We start from the raw sequence: 19,248 nt of genomic DNA, 5'->3' as shown, positions 1-19,248 counted from the left end.
TGGTGTCACTCACTCTCTTATCCTTCCTGCTCTCAGCCTGGCTCCGCCCTTTGGGGAGCCTCAGGCCTTTGGAAGGAATCTGTTCTCAGGGCAGTACCTCCTACTGCCTCGCACCCACTGTAAGGGTGCTCTCCTCAAAGTATTACTGTTGCACCAAACACTCATATTACTCAGGTGTCCAGAGGCTAGAGATATATTTGATTATCGGTGATACTGCAGATCATCTATAATCGGGTATATATCTGCATTTTCGGTGATACTGCAGATCACCAGTAATCAGATCCTCTCTGTTACACCGATCGTTACAGAACGCCAGACCCAACCTAAATGGACGCACTGTATAGCCATGTTGAAGTCCTGACCACCGCGGTAAACCAACTTTCCGCGGCAGTTTTGAACCAACAGACCCAGACATGTCAGATACTTGGGACTATTCAGGTACTTCAATCAGTGCGATCTCCTCTTAGCACAGACATACGTATGCCTGTACCTGAAAAATTTTCTGGTCACAGATCTGACTTCCGAAATTTTAGGAGTAGAGTGTTATCATACTTTGAGTTGAGACCTAATTCTTCAGGAACTATGGCCCAAAGGGTTACATTTATTAAAACTTTGTTATCAGGTGATTCTCAGACCTGGGCGTACACTCTGCCTGATGGAGACTTGTCCCTAACCTCGGTAGAGGAATTTTTTAAAGCCATGTCTATAATTTACGATGATCCAGACATTGCCTCGACTTCTGAGCGGAAGCTCAAACAGTTACGTCAAGGCAAAAGCCCGGTGAAAGATTATGCTGCTGAATTTAGGAAGTGGTCAGTATCAGCCAGGTGGGAGACCTTTGCCCTTTTAGATCGGCCATCAGGATAGATCGCCGGCTGCGCTATCAGAGGCAGACCCGGGGTAGTAGCCATGTGAGAACGGTATCCCACGCGGCGTCCCCTGTGACTCCACCTCCTCCTGTCTCGCCTCCTCCTGAGCCAATGCAGATTGGGGGTAGTACCCTAGGCGTGCAATTTTTACCCCTAGAGGATAAGCGGTTACTTCTTCCTTGTATGATTACATGGGGTGATAAATCTGAAGTCTCTGAGGCCTTCATTGATTCAGGCTCAGCGGCTAATTTTATGGATTACGAATTTGCAAAGAGATTGGGTATTCCGCTCACCCCGCTAAAACCACCCCTCCAGGTTACGGCAGTGGATGATTTACCCCTGCAGCGCAATCATCCTCTGTCCTAGACACCAGAGGTGGAAGTCACTATAGGGGTGCTGCATAGGGAGAAATTGCAGTTTTTTGTGTTGCGCATGATAACCTCCACAGTCATCCTTGACATGCCATGGTTAAACCTTCACTCCCCTCAGATAAATTGGGCTACTGGTCAGCTAACGAGCTGGTCAGCCCATTGTTTTCATCATTGTTTAGTGAAGGTGACCTTAGGCCAGACCAGGATTCATGTGGAGGGAGTTCCGGAACAATATGCTGAGTTTTCTGATGTGTTTTGTCCCAAAGCTGCCGATAAATTGCCTCCACATCGCCCTTTCGATTGCCCCATTGATCTTCGATCAGGTTGTATGCCCCCTAGAGGTCATCTCTACAATTTGTCGGGGCCAGAAAAGGTGGCCATGCAAGAATACATCCGTGAAAACTTAGCTAAGGGGTTCATTCGCCCTTCCCGGTCGCCTGCCGGAGCAGGTTTCTTTTTTGTAAAAAAGAAAGACGGAGGCCTTCGGCCATGCATTGATTACCGGGGACTGAATAAGATCACAGTTAAAAATCGTTATCCGTTACCTTTGATAGACGATTTATTCACCCAAGTCACCAATGCTAAGATTTTTTTCAAAATTAGATTTGAGGGGTGCATACAACCTGGTGCGGATCAGAGAGGGCGATGAATGGAAGACGGCCTTTAACACACCCGACGGGCATTACGAGTACTTGGTGATGCCCTTCAGGTTGTGTAACGCCCCGGCCGTCTTTCAGGAACTCATCAATGAAGTTTTCAGGGAGGTGTTGGGTAGATTTGTTTTGATATACCTGGATGATATACTAATCTTTTCAGACAACCTCTCTGAGCACAGGTCTCATGTCAAATTTGTCCTGCACAGACTTAGACAGAACAGACTTTATGCCAAATTGGAGAAATGCATTTTTGAGGTGACATCTGTCGCTTTTCTGGGATATATAATTTCCACTTCGGGCCTTTCTATGGATCCCGCCAAAGTCTCTGCTGTCCTGGAATGGCCTCAGCCAGTAGGACTCAAATCCCTCCAGAGATTTTTAGGATTTGCTAATTACTACAGAAGGTTCATAAAGGGGTACTCCACAGTAGTAGCACCCCTCACCAGTCTCACTAAGAACAGGGCAGATACCAAGCACTGGTCCCCTGAAGCCCTGGCTGCTTTCTCCACTTTGAAAGAACTGTTTTGATCTGCACCCATTTTGAGACACGTAGACACCTCCTATCCATTTATTGTAGAGGTTGACGCCTCTGAAGTCGGGGTAGGGGCTGTGCTGTCTCAACGCTCTGGGCTGCAGGGAAGAGGTTTTCACCGGCAGAGAAAAACTACGATATAGGCAACAGGGAGCTCCTGGCCATTAAGTTGGCCTTTGAGGAATGGCGTCATTGGCTGGAAGGAGCAGAACATACGATTACAGTTTACATTGATCACAAAAATTTGGAATACATTGAGGGGGCTAAGAGATTGAGTCCCCGACAGGCTCGGTGGTCACTGTTTTTCTCGAGATTTAGATTCGTAATTAAGTATACTCCAGGGAGTAAAAACATTAAGGCGGATGCCTTGTCCAGATGTTTTGAGCCGGAGATAGCACAGCCCTCAGACCCAGAGACCATTGTCCCACAGAGAGTAGTGCTGGAAGTCACAGAAACCTGGTAAGCCTGAAGGGGTTATGTTTATGTTTATACCACTGCCATTTCGCCTCCAGATTTTGCAATTGTTTCACTCGCACAAGAATGCTGGGCATCCGGGGGCTTCCAGAACACAAGACTTGGTTGCTAGGTGCGCTTGGTGGCCTTCTCTGGCAACAGACTGCAAGGAGTATGTTAGAGAGTGTGCAGTGTGTGCTAAGAGCAAACCCTCCCGTCTGGCACCTGTGGGAAAGTTGCAGCCTTTGCCCACCCCGAGTGAACCGTGGACCCATTTGTCCATGGACTTTGTGGGGGAGCTTCCGAGGTCTGAAGGCATGTCGGTCATTTGGGTGGTAGTCGACCGTTTCAAAAAATGGCCCATTTTGTGCCCTTGAAAGGACTCCCCTCGGCCCAGGAGTTGGCCGATATGTTCATCATCCACGTTTTCCGACTGCATGGCATTCCGGAAAACATAGTGTCAGATCGGGGAGTCCAATTTGTTTCTAGAATTTGGAGGGCATTTTGTCATCAAATGGGCATGGAACTGTCATTTTCGTCGGGCTACCACCCACAGACTAATGGTCAGACGGAGAGGGTTAATCAGTCCTTGGAACAGTTTTTAAGGTGTTATGTGGCGGATGCGCAAAATGATTGGGTCAAATTCTTGCCTTATGCAGAATTTGCGCACAATAATTTGAAAAGCTCTTCCTCTGGATTTTCTCAGTTTCAGGTGGTAACTGGAAAGTTGCCCAAATTCTCCCCATTGCCAGTAGCTTCCACTCCGTTTCCAGCTCTGGAGGCTTGGCAAAAATCATTTAAAGCCGTTTGGGGAATCGTGAAAAATAATTTGGAGAAGGCTTTTCAAAGTCAGAAAGGTCAAGCTGACAAGAGACGATCCGTGGAGTGGAAGTTCTGACCAGGAGATCTGGTCTGGGTCTCCACACGTCATTTGACCCTGAAACAACCCTCGCCCAAATTAGGTCCCAGGTTTGTGGGTCCCTTCTCGGTAACCAGGAAGATCAACAATGTTACTTATGCTATTGATCTTCCTGCCAGCATGCGTGGTGTAAGATCTTTTCATGTGTCCCTGCTTAAACCAGCAGTCCATGTGGGTGTCACTCCTGCTCCTCCTGTGATGGTAGACGACCAACCTGAGTACGAAGTAGAAAAGATTTTAGACTCACGGGTAGTGCAGAACTCAGTACAGTATCTGGTGCACTGGAAGGGGTATGGTATTGAGGAGAGAACATGGGTACCTGAGTGTCGCATGCATGCGGACAGATTAAGAAGGGAATTCCACGCTCGATATCCTGAGAAACCGGGTGGGAGCTGTCCGGAGTCCACTCCTCGGGGGGGGGGGTGTACTGTGAGAAAACGCGGAAAAGCCGCCGCAAGTACTCAGAGTCAGGTGGCTGATTCCGCGTTCAACACGGCAGCTTGCGCGCAGGGACCTGCATTCACTGGCCTGACGGAACGCGGAGAAACCGTCGCATGCCCAGAGAACAAGGCGGCGGATTCCACGTCCGACACGGCGGATTGCACGCATAGGTCTACCTCTCTCAGTACTGCTGAATGCGGAGAGAACGCCGCACGCTCGGACAGCGCTGCGGCGGATTCCGCATTCAAAACAGCAGAGGCATTACAACACATGTCTGGTGTGGCTGGAACTGATAGTCCACACTGGTTCAGAAGGACGCGTGCGCGCGCGGAGAGGCAGAGCATTTATGACAGCCAAAAGGGTGTCAGCTGACCAGGCCGGTCAGCTGACAATTCCTTCAGTTCTCATTGGTCCAGCACTTAGGGGAGGCGCAAGTGAGAGCTGATGTATATATACTGGGTGCTGGTCATTCCTCTGGTGTCTGGCATTGCGATCACTACGTGGTAGCACTCAGACCCTGTCAGTATCTGTGTTATATTAGACCAGTTTCCAAGGTGTTGATGATCACGGAGCTCACACCTTAGTCTAGGAAATTCTGTTATCATTGTGCTATTATCTAGATCAGTTTCCAAGGTGTTGATGATTAGAGATGTAGCGAACGGTTCGCCGGCGAACGATTCCAGGCGAACATTGGGGGTTCGCGTTCGCCTGCGCCAGGCGAACTTTTCCGGAAGTTCGATTCGCCCCATGTTGAGGGAACCCAGCTCACTGCATATACCTACTACTACCTGTTGTGTTTACTTAACCCACCTCATCACTGCACATAACTACCTGTTGTGTTGAGTGAACCCAGCTCACTGCATATACCTACTACCTGTTGTGTTGAGTGAACCCAGCTCACTGCATATACCTACTACCTGTTGTGTTGAGTGAACCCAGCTCACTGCATATACCTACTACCTGTTGTGTTTTTACTTAACCCACCTCATCACTGCACATAACTACCTGTTGTGTTGAGTAAACCCAGCTCACTGCATACACCTACTACCTGTTGTGTTGAGTGAACCCAGCTCACTGCATATACCTACTACCTGTTGTGTTTACTTAACCCACCTCATCACTGCACATAACTACCTGTAGTGTTGAGTGAACCCAGCTCACTGCATATACCTACTACCTGTTGTGTTGAGTGAACCCAGCTCACTGCATATACCTACTACCTGTTGTGTTTACTTAACCCACCTCATCACTGCACATAACTACCTGTTGTGTTGAGTGAACCCAGCTCACTGCATATACCTACTACCTGTTGTGATGAGTGAACCCAGCTCACTGCATATACCTACTACCTGTTGTGTTGAGTGAACCCAGCTCACTGCATATACCTACTACCTGTTGTGTTGAGTGAACCCAGCTCACTGCATATACCTACTACCTGTTGTGTTTACTTAACCCACCTCATCACTGCACATAACTACCTGTAGTGTTGAGTGAACCCAGCTCACTGCATATACCTACTACCTGTTGTGTTGAGTGAACCCAGCTCACTGCATATACCTACTACCTGTTGCGTTTACTTAACCCACCTCATCACTGCACATAACTACCTGTTGTGTTGAGTAAACCCAGCTCACTGCATACACCTACTACCTGTTGTGTTGAGTGAACCCAGCTCACTGCATATACCTACTACCTGTTGTGTTTACTTAACCCACCTCATCACTGCACATAACTACCTGTTGTGTTGAGTGAACCCAGCTCACTGCATATACCTACTACCTGTTGTGTTGAGTGAACCCAGCTCACTGCATATACCTACTACCTGTTGTGTTGAGTGAACCCAGCTCACTGCATATACCTACTACCTGTTGTGTTTACTTAACCCACCTCATCACTGCACATAACTACCTGTTGTGTTGAGTGAACCCAGCTCACTGCATATACCTACTACCTGTTGTGTTGAGTGAACCCAGCTCACTGCATATACCTACTACCTGTTGCGTTTACTTAACCCACCTCATCACTGCACATAACTACCTGTTGTGTTGAGTAAACCCAGCTCACTGCATACACCTACTACCTGTTGTGTTGAGTGAACCCAGCTCACTGCATATACCTACTACCTGTTGTGTTTACTTAACCCACCTCATCACTGCACATAACTACCTGTTGTGTTGAGTGAACCCAGCTCACTGCATATACCTACTACCTGTTGTGTTGAGTGAACCCAGCTCACTGCATATACCTACTACCTGTTGTGTTGAGTGAACCCAGCTCACTGCATATACCTACTACCTGTTGTGTTGAGTGAACCCAGCTCACTGCATATACCTACTACCTGTTGTGTTGAGTGAACCCAGCTCACTGCATATACCTACTACCTGTTGTGTTGAGTGAACCCAGCTCACTGCATATACCTACTACCTGTTGTGTTTTTACTTAACCCACCTCATCACTGCACATAACTACCTGTTGTGTTGAGTAAACCCAGCTCACTGCATACACCTACTACCTGTTGTGTTGAGTGAACCCAGCTCACTGCATATACCTACTACCTGTTGTGTTTACGTAACCCACCTCATCACTGCACATAACTACCTGTAGTGTTGAGTGAACCCAGCTCACTACATATACCTACTACCTGTTGTGTTGAGTGAACCCAGCTCACTGCAATTACCTACTTCCTGTTGTGTTTACTTAACCCACCTCATCACTGCACATAACTACCTGTTGTGTTGAGTAAACCCAGCTCACTGCATACACCTACTACCTGTTGTGTTGAGTGAACCCAGCTCACTGCATATACCTACTACCTGTTGTGTTTACTTAACCCACCTCATCACTGCACATAACTACCTGTTGTGTTGAGTGAACCCAGCTCACTGCATATACCTACTACCTGTTGTGTTGAGTGAACCCAGCTCACTGCATATACCTACTACCTGTTGTGTTGAGTGAACCCAGCTCACTGCATATACCTACTACCTGTTGTGTTTACTTAACCCACCTCATCACTGCACATAACTACCTGTTGTGTTGAGTGAACCCAGCTCACTGCATATACCTACTACCTGTTGTGTTGAGTGAACCCAGCTCACTGCATATACCTACTACCTGTTGCGTTTACTTAACCCACCTCATCACTGCACATAACTACCTGTTGTGTTGAGTAAACCCAGCTCACTGCATACACCTACTACCTGTTGTGTTGAGTGAACCCAGCTCACTGCATATACCTACTACCTGTTGTGTTTACTTAACCCACCTCATCACTGCACATAACTACCTGTTGTGTTGAGTGAACCCAGCTCACTGCATATACCTACTACCTGTTGTGTTGAGTGAACCCAGCTCACTGCATATACCTACTACCTGTTGTGTTGAGTGAACCCAGCTCACTGCATATACCTACTACCTGTTGTGTTTACTTAACCCACCTCATCACTGCACATAACTACCTGTTGTGTTGAGTGAACCCAGCTCACTGCATATACCTACTACCTGTTGTGTTGAGTGAACCCAGCTCACTGCATATACCTACTACCTGTTGCGTTTACTTAACCCACCTCATCACTGCACATAACTACCTGTTGTGTTGAGTAAACCCAGCTCACTGCATACACCTACTACCTGTTGTGTTGAGTGAACCCAGCTCACTGCATATACCTACTACCTGTTGTGTTTACTTAACCCACCTTATCACTGCACATAACTACCTGTTGTGTTGAGTGAACCCAGCTCACTGCATATACCTACTACCTGTTGTGTTGAGTGAACCCAGCTCACTGCATATACCTACTACCTGTTGTGTTGAGTGAACCCAGCTCACTGCATATACCTACTACCTGTTGTGTTGAGTGAACCCAGCTCACTGCATATACCTACTACCTGTTGTGTTGAGTGAACCCAGCTCACTGCATATACCTACTACCTGTTGTGTTGAGTGAACCCAGCTCACTGCATATACCTACTACCTGTTGTGTTTTTACTTAACCCACCTCATCACTGCACATAACTACCTGTTGTGTTGAGTAAACCCAGCTCACTGCATACACCTACTACCTGTTGTGTTGAGTGAACCCAGCTCACTGCATATACCTACTACCTGTTGTGTTTACGTAACCCACCTCATCACTGCACATAACTACCTGTAGTGTTGAGTGAACCCAGCTCACTACATATACCTACTACCTGTTGTGTTGAGTGAACCCAGCTCACTGCAATTACCTACTTCCTGTTGTGTTTACTTAACCCACCTCATCACTGCACATAACTACCTGTTGTGTTGAGTAAACCCAGCTCACTGCATACACCTACTACCTGTTGTGTTGAGTGAACCCAGCTCACTGCATATACCTACTACCTGTTGTGTTTACTTAACCCACCTCATCACTGCACATAACTACCTGTTGTGTTGAGTGAACCCAGCTCACTGCATATACCTACTACCTGTTGTGTTGAGTGAACCCAGCTCACTGCATATACCTACTACCTGTTGCGTTTACTTAACCCACCTCATCACTGCACATAACTACCTGTTGTGTTGAGTAAACCCAGCTCACTGCATACACCTACTACCTGTTGTGTTGAGTGAACCCAGCTCACTGCATATACCTACTACCTGTTGTGTTTACTTAACCCACCTTATCACTGCACATAACTACCTGTTGTGTTGAGTGAACCCAGCTCACTGCATATACCTACTACCTGTTGTGTTGAGTGAACCCAGCTCACTGCATATACCTACTACCTGTTGTGTTGAGTGAACCCAGCTCACTGCATATACCTACTACCTGTTGTGTTGAGTGAACCCAGCTCACTGCATATACCTACTACCTGTTGTGTTGAGTGAACCCAGCTCACTGCATATACCTACTACCTGTTGTGTTGAGTGAACCCAGCTCACTGCATATACCTACTACCTGTTGTGTTTTTACTTAACCCACCTCATCACTGCACATAACTACCTGTTGTGTTGAGTAAACCCAGCTCACTGCATACACCTACTACCTGTTGTGTTGAGTGAACCCAGCTCACTGCATATACCTACTACCTGTTGTGTTTACGTAACCCACCTCATCACTGCACATAACTACCTGTAGTGTTGAGTGAACCCAGCTCACTACATATACCTACTACCTGTTGTGTTGAGTGAACCCAGCTCACTGCAATTACCTACTTCCTGTTGTGTTTACTTAACCCACCTCATCACTGCACATAACTACCTGTTGTGTTGAGTAAACCCAGCTCACTGCATACACCTACTACCTGTTGTGTTGAGTGAACCCAGCTCACTGCATATACCTACTACCTGTTGTGTTTACTTAACCCACCTCATCACTGCACATAACTACCTGTTGTGTTGAGTGAACCCAGCTCACTGCATATACCTACTACCTGTTGTGTTGAGTGAACCCAGCTCACTGCATATACCTACTACCTGTTGTATTGAGTGAACCCAGCTCACTGCATATACCTACTACCTGTTGTGTTTACTTAACCCACCTCATCACTGCACATAACTACCTGTTGTGTTGAGTGAACCCAGCTGTAATGCTATGTTTTTGGCGTTGCTAAGGCCTCACACTCGACTCACACTAGCACACAGACTAGGTAAATACATAGCTTACGACTTCACACTGTATTAGGATATTTATTCAATTATTTACATTATTTACAGGTATAGCAGTGAATCATGGATAAGTAATAGAGTAAAGAATCAATACATTACCGGATATTGCATCATCACTCCGTATCGGGGGACCAGCGATCGTCAGGAGGCAGCGCATACACAACATCACACAACTCGTCAGTAGTGGAGAGTCCCATCAGAGCAAGGGAAATCTCTCTTTCTTATACTCATAGCTCCACCCATTTTCCCGATTGCATCTTGGGGATGCTCAGGCATGAGCCTTGCTATGATTGGATGACTTATAGTCAATATTCTCATGAACAGGACTAGTTCTGGTTAAGTCCCGTGTGAACGTGCAATTCCTGAAACAGTTAATTCAGGGTTACGCGCTTATTGCAACACAATGTTATATAACCATATCACGTGCCACGCATGCTCAGTACTTGTTTGCAGAGGGTATAGTCGACCATCAGCCTATCCACAACTTGGAAGTATGATTCATCCCTCATGCCCACTGCGTGACCGCAGCGCACAGCCGTATGTTTTTATAACTTGCAGTAACCTTGTGTTCTTGCCAATGATTTTCTATGGAGAATGGTCCATCACTACTAAAAGATGCAAAATATGTCCTCTCTACCTACTGACTAGCTTGCTAATGTGTTTCTTACCTAACAGCCAGTCATTCACACAGACTCTTCAGACTTGTATCACATTCGGTCCTTAGTGATGACCATTAACATATGAAACCATGACAACTTTTTCCCTTACAACAGATCCCATATGCCACATACCAGTTCCATCTGGATAGGATAACTATAACAATCATTACAATCAAAAAATGGGATGAACTATACACTTCATCATTGTTTCTGCTGATGGCGAATAACCCATAAATACATCCCACCAATGGTGAGAGGTGGCATCTGCTATGGCAGAGCCCACTTTAACAATTTTGTTTGCAATCACGGCAGTACTGAGCTGGTGTACGATTATACTTCTATTCAACTTTTTAATAGCACTTTTTCACTTCCGTTAGATTTTTCAACAATCCGCTTTAGTTTAGTCAGGTTTAGATCCCAATTGGGAACTTCCAAACCTTGGCCTTGCCAGGAAACCTTTGTAGTTAACGCTATATCAGGCATCAACATAAAAGTTTCATTTTCCCATTGGAATACAGTGATATTGTGTATGCATCCTGCAAAAGGCACCCTCATTTTAGGGACCACCTGACGATCTGTCACTACACATACCACTTGAGGTGTTATTTCCACCATCCAGCGGTATGTTATAGGCATTATGGTCCGCCCACATTTGTTTACAGTGTTCTGTAACAAACAAGGTTCATATACAGTAGACTGTAACTTACATATTTTACTGTTTAAAGTATTATCACAAAAAGTCAAATCATGTGTTCTGTTGTTGTCATCAATAACCTGTCCATAAAACGTAGGAACCCAGAAGTGCTGATCACCTTCTGGCCCAATTAATAATGGCAAAATAACATACTTACATATTATACTACTTTTAGTAACATTGTAAAGTGTTAATTGTCCCATGCAAAATGTATCATTGCACATCACTTTAGGTGCTTTGATATCTATCCAGTGATCAGTTCTTATCATGGAACTGAACACGGTCCTCCAAACCTCCTCATTTCCAGTCAACAACATAGTTTGAAATAACCCTTTCTGTTGTTGCTGTTGTAAGGTTTGCATGGAACAGATAGTCCAGTTTACAATTCTAGTTATATCAACATCTGTTTCATACATAACAGAGGCACTTGCGTTAATTAAGTCAAGCAAATCATCATCTATTTTTACTTCCAGCTTTATGCAATCTATTTGCTAATGTTTCAATATCAAAACTATTAAGAGTCAATGTCCCATATCCTCCTAACAAAGAGTCATACCACTCTCTCCGTATTTAGTGTGGTTTAGAACAGTTTATGGCAGCTGGAAACGCGCATGAATCACAGTCTTTTAGGCATGTTGCCCCACCTTTGCACAAGTGGAAGGTAGTCTCTTTATATGCCCAGGGTCCACTTTCGCATCCATCATATCCACAAATATCAAAGCAGGCCCCACCGAGACATGTTCCATTGAAAGTAGCATTGAGAATGTCACATGCTTGCCTAGCATTACAGGTAAAGTTTCTCTGTAGACAACCCTTGGTTTTATTTCCCCACACGAAAGTCACCGTGGATCCCCTGTATCGGTTACTCGAATACCTGAAGTCCATGCATTAACGCCACAGCTTTCCAACCACACGATACCAAGGATTCCAAGGACAATGCCATAGACATGGATATCAATCTGCAAAAAACCCAAACAAGTGTGACTTATTCTTGCAAATAACATTTTTCCTGTTCTGGCCTCATTACCAGCAGAGTTCGGTCCTTGCCTACTGCAATCACATCTGCTGGAGGAGGCGGTCCTTGGGGATTCTGACCCACATTTTAGCTCCAACATTTACTGTATTAGTAGAACCAAAATATTCATCACCCTTTACTGATGGGCTTCCCTCTCTACAAATAAAGGAATTAGGGTCCCTTTACACTTAATCAGCTGCTGTTAACTGTAATCAAAATAACAACTGATGTACAATCCAGTGTCCATGTCCCCCTATGGCCTATTTCACACTATACACTGAAAAAACATTGAAATCTTTTCACAATGCATCGCCATTGGGGAAAAAACAACAAAAAACAAGAAAAAACAAAAACAAACAACAAAATTGTATGCGTACTAATGCATACCAACGCATTAAGTGTAAAAGGGCCCTCAGGAGAACCTGGGCTATACAACTCTTTGGCCTGTGTATACACAGTGTCCTCCCCTAAAAACTTTAACCCATCCTCTCTCCTTTTCCAATAATTAACTCACTATTTCCCAGGTTAATCATGATCACTTTAATTTATTCTTGATAGTCGGAGTCAATTACTCCTCCTATCCCTATAGCTCCTTTCTGAGCAAAACTGGATTGGGTAGCTATTTGCCCATAATGTTAGTCAGGTATTTTACATCCTATACCTGTGGGAATGGTTGTAACCTGTGAGGGGTTAATGATAACAACTTCTAAAGCATGCAAATCCAACCCAGCTGACACAGGTGTTCCCCTATATGGAGCTACCGCATCCTTATGCATTTTCCAATAAGGAATCGTTTCTACTTTAACCACCCCACCAGCTAGTTTCTGGTATAAACAAAAATCTGTTATCTTCACAGTTTGTTTGTATTATTCTAAACTAGCATATGCATACATTCTAGCATCTTTAACAGAGGTATTCTTGAACATATAATACACTCTATATCAGTAAGGTCTCAAAGCAAACTTCATACAATTCATTAGAAACAACTCAATTCCCACTTCATCATCAACACATTCTGCCACTTCATGCCATTCAGCTAGTCAGTACAACATTCAACCCTAGAGAAACCAGGCATTTCTCTGCAAGACAAACAAATCTCATTTAGTAACTAATGACCTTGGCCCGTTTAAAAAAAAAACCAAGCTAGGCCTTTCGCTGCGCATGCATGTGCCCGCTGTGCACATGCACCCGCCACGCGCGTGCCCTCATACACCGTTGCGCACACGCTGGCCGCCTCTGGCCCTATCCCCCCTCAACTTTTCCCCAGTGTTTCTGCGCCCCTCCCTGCACATGTGCAGTGCAAAAAAAAAAAAAAAAAAAAAAAAAAAAAAAAACTCTGAATAGACGCAGAGACACAGGCATATTATATAAAAAAGTTTTTCAGTCTAATTACGCAATATTTTCATGCTACATTGCCATAATAGACTTCACAATTCTATTTCTTTCACACAGTCTCATCTAATCTAGCTTTCAGCTCAACAAGTAAACAATTTCACTCCTGCACAATTATAGCTAGAAACCAGGGGAAAATTTGCTGGCAGATGTCCCCGTGACATCATAATCACATTTAACCCTGTAAATAAAAAGTGAGCATTTGCAGGGATTTGGAAGTTCTAGCAAAACCCAGCACAACACACAGTGATTCACAACGCACACACACAAGAAAGTTGCTTTACTATTTCTCACCTCTTTAACCATTTATTTTATCAAACAAGATGCATGTCCCATGAAGTAACAGTTAAAGGTCAATATATTTTTTTTACAGCATGTACTCCTGAATGAAAAAATAATGCTTGCCAAGCACCCCCAGCTGAGGAGAGCAGCATCTCAAACACTCACTGGCTCGCATACATTCCCTAGGAGCACTCACCGCCCGTGCACAAATGCATTTTTTTTTAAACATTCCTCTATGCATTCAATTAAACAAAAACCAGACATATGAATACATGATTAATCAGGACTCGCTATAACGGATTCACCATATAAAACATTCACTAGAAACAACAATGTTAACCCACCTGTCTTGTCCAGATTATATTACCATTTCAACTCTGCCAGTGCAGTCAGATACTGTCACTTTAAGGAATTTGCTTTACAATTTTAAACACAGCACTCCAAGATTATACTCCGAAATCTACCAACAAAGACACAGACTGTATTAAAAACCGTAGTAGTAAAAGCTGAGATTCACTGTCAGGTTACTCTCTGCCCCTTTTTCCCATCCATATTTTATCATTAAAAATATGGGGTTTTCCTTAAGAGGGACAAAACCAGCAGTAACAACCTAAAGAAAGTTCCCAGCTATTCCTAATCTTTTCAAATGGAACAAAATACATTTGTGCTAAACACTTCCAATTCCAGTTCAATGCACATTGTCCTATTTCTTGTGCAATGATCAGTGGCAGAGTTTGGCTTCCTTTTATTTACAGAAGCTCCCTGCTCCACTGATAACAATCCAAAATGTGTCATCACAGGAGCCTCTTCCCCAGCTACTTCCTCCAGTACATTTATTTTACCAGCTGCAGATTCTGTTACATGTTGGTATTTATCTGCAGCTGCCTGTGATGACACTTGTGCAACTATCACTCTGTCATCCTACTCTAGTTCCTTTTTCTAACAGGACTAGCCTTTTTCCAACAGGAATACCCTCAAGTAAAGTAACAACATTGAGGGATTCTGATTCTTTCAACCTACACAATCTTTGTTGAAGCTTTCTATAAGCTGTCAACAACATCCCACTATGCCGCCTGAGAGCGACATCATGCCCCGCCTTAACAGGGCCCCCCTCTAGAGTCTTATCTACATCTAGAGAGAGCAACAACATCACCCGCTTCAACGGGGAACCCCCCCTAGAGTCTTATCTACATCTAGAGAGAGCAACAACATCACCCGCTTTAACGGGGAACCACTATATTCCAGCATCAGGCAGCGTCCCTCAACCTCAAGTTGAGCCTGTTCCGCCTTTTCTTGATCCTGGAACGCCTTCTGCAATCGCTTGTGCACACCACGATATGCAGAGGCCAACACCCAGCTCCTTCTAGCTAGGGTAACTGCATCACCTACCTTGGCAGGGAGTTTTTCAAGTACTTGAACTAAATCAACCGGTTCTGATTCTTTTAACTGCTTATCCCATGATTCTGCCAACCCATGGCTAGCTAATTCCACTGCTATAATATTATACGGAGACTCGGTCCAGCCGGGGATCTCCGCAGGTTCTTTTAGGCATTTGGCCTTTTTCTTAAACATATTGCCTTACTTTTGGCACACTGCCAACTGGGCGTGGCTTTGACCAGAGGTGCCCCTCAACTTCTAGACACCAATGGTCAAACTTCCCACAGGTAAATTTTGCTTAGTTCAAAAGATATCTTGACTTGAAACTAAGTGGGAGGAGCTACTGACTCCAAACTTTGCCCACACCTGTAATCTGTCCTAAGATATATACATGTCAAGTATCAAGTCAATATACCATACAGGGGCAATTTTACAAAGATTTATATTAATTGCCCCACTAACTGGCAAAATGCCAAATTTTGCAAAATTACACCCAGAGACCCACAGAATCATAGGCAATATATTTCAGAGGTCAAAAGTCATCCTCGTCGCCATTTATGTAATGCTATGTTTTTGGCGTTGCTAAGGCCTCACACTCGACTCACACTAGCACACAGACTAGGTAAATACATAGCTTACGACTTCACACTGTATTAGGATATTTATTCAATTATTTACATTATTTACAGGTATAGCAGTGAATCATGGATAAGTAATAGAGTAAAGAATCAATACATTACCGGATATTGCATCATCACTCCGTATCGGGGGACCAGCGATCGTCAGGAGGCAGCGCATACACAACATCACACAACTCGTCAGTAGTGGAGAGTCCCATCAGAGCAAGGGAAATCTCTCTTTCTTATACTCATAGCTCCACCCATTTTCCCGATTGCATCTTGGGGATGCTCAGGCATGAGCCTTGCTATGATTGGATGACTTATAGTCAATATTCTCATGAACAGGACTAGTTCTGGTTAAGTCCCGTGTGAACGTGCAATTCCTGAAACAGTTAATTCAGGGTTACGCGCTTATTGCAACACAATGTTATATAACCATATCACGTGCCACGCATGCTCAGTACTTGTTTGCAGAGGGTATAGTCGACCATCAGCCTATCCACAACTTGGAAGTATGATTCATCCCTCATGCCCACTGCGTGACCGCAGCGCACAGCCGTATGTTTTTATAACTTGCAGTAACCTTGTGTTCTTGCCAATGATTTTCTATGGAGAATGGTCCATCACTACTAAAAGATGCAAAATATGTCCTCTCTACCTACTGACTAGCTTGCTAATGTGTTTCTTACCTAACAGCCAGTCATTCACACAGACTCTTCAGACTTGTATCACACCAGCTCACTGCATATACCTACTACCTGTTGTGTTGAGTGAACCCAGCTCACTGCATATACCTACTACCTGTTGCGTTTACTTAACCCACCTCATCACTGCACATAACTACCTGTTGTGTTGAGTAAACCCAGCTCACTGCATACACCTACTACCTGTTGTGTTGAGTGAACCCAGCTCACTGCATATACCTACTACCTGTTGTGTTTACTTAACCCACCTCATCACTGCACATAACTACCTGTTGTGTTGAGTGAACCCAGCTCACTGCATATACCTACTACCTGTTGTGTTGAGTGAACCCAGCTCACTGCATATACCTACTACCTGTTGTGTTGAGTGAACCCAGCTCACTGCATATACCTACTACCTGTTGTGTTTACTTAACCCACCTCATCACTGCACATAACTACCTGTTGAGTTGAGTGAACCCAGCTCACTGCATATACCTACTACCTGTTGTGTTGAGTGAACCCAGCTCACTGCATATACCTACTACCTGTTGCGTTTACTTAACCCACCTCATCACTGCACATAACTACCTGTTGTGTTGAGTAAACCCAGCTCACTGCATACACCTACTACCTGTTGTGTTGAGTGAACCCAGCTCACTGCATATACCTACTACCTGTTGTGTTTACTTAACCCACCTCATCACTGCACATAACTACCTGTTGTGTTGAGTGAACCCAGCTCACTGCATATACCTACTACCTGTTGTGTTGAGTGAACCCAGCTCACTGCATATACCTACTACCTGTTGTGTTGAGTGAACCCAGCTCACTGCATATACCTACTACCTGTTGTGTTGAGTGAACCCAGCTCACTGCATATACCTACTACCTGTTGTGTTGAGTGAACCCAGCTCACTGCATATACCTACTACCTGTTGTGTTGAGTGAACCCAGCTCACTGCATATACCTACTACCTGTTGTGTTTTTACTTAACCCACCTCATCACTGCACATAACTACCTGTTGTGTTGAGTAAACCCAGCTCACTGCATACACCTACTACCTGTTGTGTTGAGTGAACCCAGCTCACTGCATATACCTACTACCTGTTGTGTTTACGTAACCCACCTCATCACTGCACATAACTACCTGTAGTGTTGAGTGAACCCAGCTCACTACATATACCTACTACCTGTTGTGTTGAGTGAACCCAGCTCACTGCAATTACCTACTTCCTGTTGTGTTTACTTAACCCACCTCATCACTGCACATAACTACCTGTTGTGTTGAGTAAACCCAGCTCACTGCATACACCTACTACCTGTTGTGTTGAGTGAACCCAGCTCACTGCATATACCTACTACCTGTTGTGTTTACTTAACCCACCTCATCACTGCACATAACTACCTGTTGTGTTGAGTGAACCCAGCTCACTGCATATACCTACTACCTGTTGTGTTGAGTGAACCCAGCTCACTGCATATACCTACTACCTGTTGTGTTGAGTGAACCCAGATCACTGCATATACCTACTACCTGTAGTGTTGAGTGAACCCAGCTCACTGCATATACCTACTACCTGTAGTGTTGAGTGAACCCAGCTCACTGCATATACCTACTACCTGTTGTGTTGAGTGAACCCAGCTCACTGCATATACCTACTACCTGTTGTGTTTACTTAACCCACCTCATCACTGCACATAACTATCTGTTGTGTTGAGTAAACCCAGCTCACTGCATACACCTACTACCTGCTGTGTTGAGTGAACCCAGCTCACTGCATATACCTACTACCTGTTGTGTTTACTTAACCCACCTCATCACTGCACATAACTACCTGTTGTGTTGAGTGAACCCAGCTCACTGCATATACCTACTACCTGTTGTGTTGAGTGAACCCAGCTCACTGCATCCTACTACTACCTGTTGTGTTAACTTAACCCACCTCATCACTGCACATAACTACCTGTTGTGTTGAGTGAACCCAGCTCACTGCATATACCTACTACCTGTTGTGTTGAGTGAACCCAGCTTACTGCATATACCTACTACCTGTTGTGTTGAGTGAACCCAGCTCACTGCATATACCTACTATCTGTTGTGTTTACTTAACCCACCTCATCACTGCACATAACTACCTGTAGTTTTGAGTGAACCCAGCTCACTGCATATACCTACTACCTGTTGTGTTGAGTGAACCCAGCTCACTGCATATACCTACTACCTGTTGTGTTTACTTAATCCACCTCATCACTGCATATACCTAGCTTTGTGTTGAGTGAAACCAGCTCACTGCATATACCTACTACCTGTTATGTTGAGTGAACCGAGCTCACTGCATATACCTACTACCTGTTGTGTTGAGTGAACCCAGCTCACTGCATATACCTACTACCTGTTGTGTTGAGTGAACCCAGCTCACTGCATATACCTACTACCTGTTGCGTTTACTTAACCCACCTCATCAGTGCACATAACTACCTTTTGTGTTGAGTAAACCCAGCTCACTGCATATACCTAGCATCCCCCCGAGATGGACAAAATGGACAAACCAGGTAGAGGAAGAGGTAGAGGCAGACCCAGAGGAAGGCCACCAGGCACCGGCAGGTCTGTGCGAGGTGGTGTTGCTGTGATTTCGTGCGGACCTGCC

General features: G+C 44.7%; 1 protein-coding gene and 2 long non-coding RNA genes across 6 annotated transcripts in view; 1 reads left to right on the top strand and 2 right to left on the bottom strand.

The window, feature by feature from the left end:
- Positions 1-19,248, top strand: part of LOC137561607 (A-type potassium channel modulatory protein KCNIP1) — a 1,185,649-nt gene that overhangs the window by 802,759 nt on the left and 363,642 nt on the right. The window lies entirely within an intron of this gene.
- Positions 1-19,248, bottom strand: part of LOC137561608 (uncharacterized) — a 325,563-nt gene that overhangs the window by 231,840 nt on the left and 74,475 nt on the right. The window lies entirely within an intron of this gene.
- On the bottom strand, positions 9,879-16,640 carry LOC137564076 (uncharacterized). The gene is made up of 2 exons (XR_011030509.1): positions 14,260-16,640; positions 9,879-12,185 (listed from the first exon to the last, which is right to left on the bottom strand). It is a non-coding gene; the product is annotated as an uncharacterized lncRNA (long non-coding RNA).

The sequence above is a fragment of the Hyperolius riggenbachi genome, chromosome 3 (assembly GCF_040937935.1).
Source record: "Hyperolius riggenbachi isolate aHypRig1 chromosome 3, aHypRig1.pri, whole genome shotgun sequence".
Classification (NCBI taxonomy): Eukaryota; Metazoa; Chordata; class Amphibia; order Anura; family Hyperoliidae; genus Hyperolius; species Hyperolius riggenbachi.
This window is presented reverse-complemented; position numbering and strand designations above follow the sequence as displayed.